Below are 8,598 nucleotides of genomic sequence, written 5' to 3'. Positions count from 1 at the left end.
GGCTGGTGCATCTGCTGAGAGCATCGTCCTTAGAGAGGAGAATGGGTGCACCCTTCTTTTTCTTGTTTTTCCTTCTTACTGGCTAGGATGAAAGCATGTGAGCTGGAAGTGGAAGAGGTATCTTCAACCAGGAGGCAATGTAGAATCCACATCTTGGGATGGTAGTGTAACAAGGTAGAAGGCAACTGGTTTACTGGTAATTGTGGAGCCGAGTACAGTGATGGTTCACCTCTGCTTATGTGAGAGAAAAAAATGTATTTTTGGATCTAATCTTGACATTTCCCCCCAAATTTATATAATCATAAAAAATCCACTGCAGCATTTACTTATTTTGATTTTTAAAATTTTAATTAACTAATTTTAAATTTTATTGGAATATAGATGATTTACAATGTTGTGTGAGTTTCAGGTATAAAGTGATTCAGTTATACATATACATGTATCTATTCTTTTTCAAATTCTTTTCCCATTTAGGTTATTACAGAATATTGAGTACAGTTCCCTGTGCTATACAGTAGGTCCTTGTTGATTATCTATTTTAAACATTGTAGTGTGTACATGTTAATCCCAAACTCCCAATTTATCCCTCCCACCCACCTTCCCCTTTAGTAACCATAAGTTTGTTTTCTAAGTCTGTGAGTCTGTTTCTGTTCTGTAAATAAGTTCATTTGTATCCTTTTTTTAAGATTCCACATAGAAGTGATATCATAGGATATTTGCCTTTCTCTGTTTGACTTACTTCACTTAGTATGATGATCTCTAGGTCCATCCATGTTGTACAGCGTTTTTTAAAATGACCAACCAACCAACAACAACATCCGAAAGAACCAAGTTGAAGAGATTTGAGTCATGGTTTGTATTCAGTTTGACTATCAAGAGGCCTCACAAACAAAGCTGTGTTTTCTTTTCCCTCCGAGACCATCTTATTTGAGTGAAAGCACTCGATATATTGCTTGGGATTTGGGGATGGGCTGCTCTGCAACTTGAGTGGCAATTACACAGCAGGCCCGTGTCCCTGATATTGGCTTGATTTGCCCCTAGTGACGTACATTGTCTCCAGCGTATGATATGTGTCATAAGCAAGCTTTTCTTTTCTTCGACATCAGGCATAAATTGCATTTCTAAGCAGCCAAAAGAGATTAACTCAGTGTTCTTTGGCAGTACGTAAATAATTTAAACGGCACATAAATGCCACAGAAAGGTAAAGTATTTTGAACAAGTTGCAGTTATTAGATCAGTTATGATACTACGTAACAATAGATATGATAACAGCAATATGATGCTGGCCATTTTAAGTATAGATGTGTCTGTATTCTACATATATTAAATTCCTCTATATACAATGCATTATTCAAATGGAAATATTATACCACCTTGAAAAGTCTAATGCTAAAAAGTAATAGTTGAAGTATTTAAATGTCATAAACGTTTCAAATATATATGGAAATAAAACACTATAATATCCTTTGTTTTAAATTAAATCTGACTCTGACTTGTGGTATTTAAAGAAGTTGAAAGTTGAGCTCCTCTGATGCAAGCCCTGGTGGGCCAGGACCCAGAGCCCTCTCACTAAGTCCCCGCCCCAGTCCAGCCTCCACTCCCATAGGGGGTTCAAGGGAATGCCAGAGTTCGTAGGGTGCAGTTAGGCAGAACCTCTCTGGTTCTATGCCCTCACTTAACACTGGAGGTGACTGCAGCCCAGAGGGGAAGTTACGTGTTTTGGATTATATCACGTGCTTTCTTCTTCCATTAGTCAGTGGGAATCCTTACGGCGATTGGCGGGTCTCAGGAGCCCTGTAGCGTTATGGGAGAAAGCGCCTTTTGTATTACTCTTCAATTTGTTTGGTAGATTTACTAGAGGGAGCCTGTGGATGGAGGAGAAATGGAAAAGGGAGAGGAGAGGTAATGAGGGGAAGGAAGGTGCAAGGGTTACTCTTTACCGAGAGTAATCTGATAAGAAAGACAGTTCCTTTCTTCCTTCTTTCCTTCCTTCCGTCAAACTTTTCAAAAAGTTAAACAAACAAATAAACATGACTCTCATACAACGTAGTATGAGAATATATAAAGGATTTACTTAACTCGTCGATGAGGGAAACAGCAAGATAGGAGGGACTAGCATATTTGTTAAATTAAAGAAAAAAATGGTAGAATAAGATTGCAAAATTAAATACAAAACTGGTTAATGTCCAGGACTCGAGCTTTGGGGTTATCTTTTCTATGGGACAGAAATCATTCACCGTTCACTATCTTTTCCAAAGTAATAACTGACTTTACAGAGTCTGGTCCCCACTCAATAATAAACAGAGTCAGAGAACTATGTTCCCTAGACAATCAGATGATCCTTAAGCAGGCTTGTTAGACAATGTCTTGTATGAACTTGAAATGGTACAAAGTGATTTTTTTGGTCTTCTTTCCAAGTTTTTAAATAATTTTTCTTAATTCTTCCTTCCAAATTTCCAAAGATCTTTAATTTCTTGCTTGCTCTTTCACCTGTGGTCCTTTATAAAACTATTAGGAGGGCTTCCTTGGTGGCGCAGTGGTTGAGAGTCCGCCTGCCGATGCAGGGGACACGGGTTCGTGCCCCGGTCCAGGAAGATCCCACATGCCGCGGAGCGGCTAGGCCTGTGAGCCATGGCCGCTGAGCCTGCGCGTCCGGAACCTGTGCTCCGCAACGGGAGAGGCCGCAACAGTGAGAGGCCCGCGTACCGCAAAACAAAACAAAACAAAACTATTAGGAGCTCTATTCTGTGCTCTGGGGTCCAATGGTGAAAAAGACATCTACAGAGTTCTAACATTTCTTGCTCCAGCCGGCTCTCTGTCATTGTGATGACAGCTGTACCTTCCACCCCAATCTGGTGTTAGAGGTGAGGACAGTCTACATCTGCCTGATCCTTAAGGTTTAGTCTTTGTCATTCATCTGATGAGGATGCCCTGACAGCTTTTGGGAAGCCTGGTGTGGGCTGTTACTTGATAGACAGCCCTGGGAAGGAGCAGGCATGTTATCTGCTGCTCACGAGACAGACCCGCAATCAGTGAGTGGAGTTCACGGGCTTCACATCAACGTACCCAGGGATTTACTGTGTTATTTTTTCCCCTCTACATTTGTAAGGCATTTCAAAATCCAGACATTCAATATGGTGTTTATCATGAACTCTTCCTCTGCCCTTTACCACTTCCATCTCCTCAGAGTTAGTCCTGGCTCTTTTAAGAACAAGTAATAGCTGTTATTCCATTTTGTTTGAACATAATTACATGACAAAGAACTTCTAAGGTATCTCTTATGACAGACAGAAAAATGGTGAAAGAGGCTCATTATTTCCCTGTTTTCAGCCAGTAACTGTGCTAATTACACTGTGCTTTGTTACTTTCTGAATAAACAACAGGAGGGCATGAACCAAGCCTGATGGTTCCAATTGCATGAGTTTCCTTATTGCTTTTACAGCTTATAAATATTTCTTCAACCAGCTTCTTCACTAACAGGTGTGTGATTCCCAGCAATCTCTCTGAAGGCAAGTGAAGGAGAATAAGATGAAGTTATCACAGATTCACCTTGCTGTGCAGGTGTCTGATACATGAGATACTGAAGTAGAACACCGAGTTGCACTAGTAAAATGTAATTCAGTGGCATATTTTCTAGAAAGAACTTTGTATCTCGGATTAAGTTTGAGAAAAATCTCAAAAATCCTTCTTCAACAACTGCAAATGGTCATCAGTCCATAGTAATAATTTCAACAAGCTTTTTGTTAAAATTTTTAACTTTGACAGACTCAAAACTATAAGGCAGCGTCTTTTAAAATTATTCTTGTAACGCCTGTTGGCTTGAAGTTTGATTAGTGAGAACACAATGTGTTTTTCCAATACTTCACAAAGTATTCCTCTCATTTTCCTGTTTTATTCATACCCTTTGTATTCTTCATTATGGCTTGACTGGTGCTAGAAAAACCTGGTTTGTGTGTGAATGTAGATGTGTCTGACAGATTCTTGAACCTGGGCTTACATGATTTTGGTATTTTTCTCTCGATCAAAAATTTGAGGTGAAGAAGTTGACATTTTGCTTTTAATTCATCCTTCTATGATGTGAAGAACTTCCAAATAAGCCTTTTTTCATGAAAGACTCATGGTTAGCTGCAATTAAAATAATAAAAATTAAGTGTGATTATTTTTTTTTGGCTGCGTTGAGTCCTTTTTTTGCTGTGCATGGGCTTTCTCTTTAGTTGTGGCTAGCAGGGGCTACTCTTTGTCGCGGTGTGTGGGTTTCTCATTGCGGTGGCTTCTCTTGTTGTGGAGCACGGGCTCTAGGCGCACGGGCTTCAGTAGTTGCGGTGTGTGGGCTCAGTAGTTGTGGCTTGTGGGCTCTACAATGCAGGCTCAGCAGTTGTGGCTGAGTTGCTCCGCGGCATGTGGGGTCTTCGCTGACCAGGGATCGAACCCATGTTCCTTGCATTGGCAGGTGGATTCTTAACCACTGTGCCACCAGGGAAGTCCCAAGATTCTAAAAGGCTATTTTGCTTAATGTCATTTATGTTGCTATCTCAAACAATTCTAACAAGAGGAAGATCGATTAGTCTTCTTTTTATTATCATTTAAAATATATTTTATAAATATTTGTTGGCACAAAATGATATTATATTCTTTCTAAATCATCTAGCTGAAGCCAGATGAATGTACGCTTTTCATATTTGTATTGATTAATAATTAAATTTATTTAACTATTTAAAAGTCCTTAGGAATTATTTTTATACATAAAATGAATGGATTTTACAATTGTTGTTAACCCTTGCTGTGTCAGAGGTCCCCAAGTCCACCCTTAGGTTTAATGACTCATTAGAAGGACTCATAGAACTCAGAAAAGAGGTAGTACTTATGGTTACTGTTTATTACAGCAATAGTATACAGATTAAAATCAGGAAAGGAAAATGGTGCATAGGTCAGAATCCAGGAAAGACCAGGCATGAGCTTCAAGTTTCCTCTCCCAGTGGAGTCATGTGGACAGTGCTTAATTCTCCAGTGTGACAACGTGAATGAGCTATTGCCAACCAGGGAAGCTCACCTGTGCTTCAATGTCCAGGGTTTTTATTGGAGGTCAGTCATATAGGCATGGAGCACCTGTGTGACTGACCTTAGCTACTTAGTCTCTAGCTTCTACAGAGGTGAAACAGATGCAGTGTGGCCCAGGGCCCCAGGTGAGCAGAAACAGGTGCCCCCCATAAATCAGGTTGTTAGTATAAACTATTTGGCATGGCCCAAGTTCCAGGTAGTCAAAGACACTCTTAGCAGGCAGGCTATTCCAAGAGCTTAGAGGTTATTGCTCTGTAGGCAGTCAAGGGCCAGCCCTTTCTTTGGGATGGGCAGGATCTGAACCCCCTAAGCCAGCTAAGTTAACCTTTCATTGCACACTTGCAGAATTTATTGTTCTAAAAGAATGCTTATGTGAAAGTTAACAATGCATCTGAATGACACAGCCTGTTTGCATTACTGATAGTTTTAGGTTATTAGCTATGAAGGTACTTATGAGATAATATAGTCGTTGGTCATCAGAGTCTCCGTAATGTCAGAAATGGATGTAGGTATTTAGCTAAAGACTGAGGCTGAAGTCAAAGTTGAAAAGCAGATTCAAAGACAAAGGAGGAGGCCTTAGTTTTTATAGATTCCACAGTTTGCATCTTCCTTCTGCTCCTCATTCCCAGTCCAAGCCCTCAGGAGCTGTTTGGGTAAATCCTAAAGGCCCATGTCAGATAGTTAACAGACACATATACCCTTGCACATACTCATTTCTCTTCTGAGCACCTGTTATGTACATCATGTACATATCTCTACTGGAATATTTAAAATTCACTTTTCTGTTTCGTAGCTGGGTTAAACTTCTTGGAATTGTAAAATAATGAGCTATTATCTGCAAGGCAGAAATAGAGACACAGATGTAGAGAACAAACGTATGGACACCAAGGGGGCAAAGCGGGGGGTTGGGGCGTGGTGGGATGAATTGGGAGATTGCCACTGACATATATACACTAATATGTATAAAATAGATAACTAATAAGAACCTGCTGTATAAAAATAAATTTAAAAAAAAAGAGATGCTATTTTGCTAGGAGGACCAGAAAAACCAGAATCCTATGTCAATCCAGTCACTTCTCCAGTCCTTAGAGATCCTAAGGGGCTATATGTACACAAGAGAGGAAAAACAGAAGCAAAGGCAGAGTCAAGTCAAAATCAAAGCCAAAATCAAAGCAATTCTTTATGATTAACTAGGGCTACTGGTGGCCAACTCCAGTGCAGAGCTCCAATAAGCTGGGCAGGATCTCTTGGAGGACTTTTTCTCCATAGTTCATTCATTCAACAAACTTTTATTGAGTGCTGACTGTGTATCAAAAACTGTTAATATTACTTAGCTGTAAAAAAGAATGAAATAATGCCTTTTGCAGCAACATGGATGGACCTAGAGGTTATCATACTAAGTGAAGTAAGCCAGACAGAGAAAGACAAATATCATATGATACTGCTTATATGCGGAATCTAAAAAATGATACAAATGAACTTATTTACAAAACAGAAATAGACCCACAGATGCAGAAAACAAACTTATGGTTAATAAAGGGGAAAGAGGGGGAGGAATAAATTATGAATTTGGGATTAACATTTACATACTACTATATATAAAATAGATAACCAACAAGGACCTACTGTATAGTACAGCGACCTATACTCAATATTTTGTAATAACCTATACGGGAAAAGAATCTGAAAAAGAAAAAAATATATATATGAATCACTTTGCTGTAACCTGAAACTAATACAACATTGTAAATCAACTATACTTCAATAAAAAATTTTAAAAGAAGCAAAACCTGTTCTATATGATGGAAATATAGGAGGTGTCGTAAACAACAGCCCGATAAGTAAGGAGGTTGATTCTATTCAGGCCGTTGCAAAGAGCATGCCCAGATCTGAAAGTCTCAGCAGGGTGGTTTTGCCTTAGCTACTAATATAAGGAGGGGAAAACAAGTTGCAAATGGGGTGATTTACAGTTGAAGTAGTTGAGAGAGGAGGGGGAGTCCAGTCGGTCATCTGAACAGGAAATGTTTTCCTCCATGGTTCGATAGTTTTAAGGGACACATGGTTCTAATCTTATCTAATCAATTAGGAGGCAGGGATGAGAAGTTGGTGGTTCTGAGTCTGGCTTTGTCAGCAGGTTCAGGCAAAAGGAGAATGGTCTGTGTTTGGCCTTGTTGGAGTGAGTAAAAGAAAACTCCTGCCCTCATAGAGGTTACATTCTAGTGGAGGAAGACAGACAATCAAACAAATAGATAAATATATCATAGGTCAGATGGTTAAGTACTTTGAAAAAAGGCAGCATCAAATGAAATGTGACATTATTTTCTTTAATTAATTAATTTATTTATTTATTTTTGGCTGTGTTGGGTCTTCGTTTCTGTGCGAGGGCTTTCTCTAGTTGCGGCGAGCGGGGGCCACGCTTCATCGCGGTGCGCAGGCCTCTCACTATCACGGCCTCTCTTGTTGCGGAGCACAGGCTCCGGATGCGCAGGCTCAGTAGTTGTGGCTCATGGGCCTAGCTGCTCCGTGGCATGTGAGAGCTTCCCAGACCAGGGCTCGAACCCGTGTCCCCTGCATTGGCAGGCAGATTCTCAACCACTGCACCACCAGGGAAGCCCCTGATGTGACATTTTGTTATGATGGTGTCACTGGGGAAGAATTCTCTGGGGAGATGATCTGAAGGAAGTGAAGGAGGAGCCTGGTGGATACCTAGGGAGGAGTGATCCCGTCCTGGGTGGAGCATGCCTCTCCGGTGAGTGACAGCAAGGAGGCCACCGTGGCTGGAGAGAGGTGAAAAAGGGCCAGAGTGGGACTGGATAAGATCAGAGGAGGGGCTGGAGGCCACATCACGTGGGGCTTGTGAGAAATGAGAAGCCTTTGCAGGCTTTTAAAGTGGGTTCTCTATAAACCCAAAGTTATGCATTAAGGACTCTGACGATGCAAAACCACATCCGAGATAACCAGTAGAAATGGAACTGGTGGCACTTAAAAGGAGAGACCTGATTATTTCCTAATTTTCTGTCTCTTAGATACTGGATCCAGTTAGAAATCTGACCAATCATAACCATATTCCTCTTTTCTGGGCAAGAGTGAAGAGGCGGGTTGAAACTGTTCACCTCTGTCTTTTCTTTTGAGTTTAACAAACCTATGGTCAGCTCCTTGAAGTAATAGTTAACATTTATTGATCAGTTACCATATGCCAGGCACTGTTGTAAACAATTTACATTTATGAATTAGCTTTTCTCAAACGTACCCTCTAAATCAGGTGCTATTATTATTCTCATTCTTTAGATGTGGAAACGGGGATCAAGAGAAATTAAATAACTTTCCCAAGGTCTTCCAGGGCCCAAGTTGGGATTCAAATTCTGGCAGCCTGGCGTTAGAGCTTGGGGCTTTTGTACAGCTGATGCTGTGGAAAATCAATGATATATCACGTATATACCCACCTGAGACCAAAGCAATCGACCATACAGCTTCTTTGATGTTACCAGAGAAGATTCTGAATTGTGTAGAACTTAATTCAGTTACTTCCAATACAATGCA

Source organism: Tursiops truncatus, chromosome 11 (assembly GCF_011762595.2).
Source record: "Tursiops truncatus isolate mTurTru1 chromosome 11, mTurTru1.mat.Y, whole genome shotgun sequence".
Taxonomy (NCBI): domain Eukaryota; kingdom Metazoa; phylum Chordata; class Mammalia; order Artiodactyla; family Delphinidae; genus Tursiops; species Tursiops truncatus.
Note: the sequence above shows the minus strand (reverse complement) of the source record.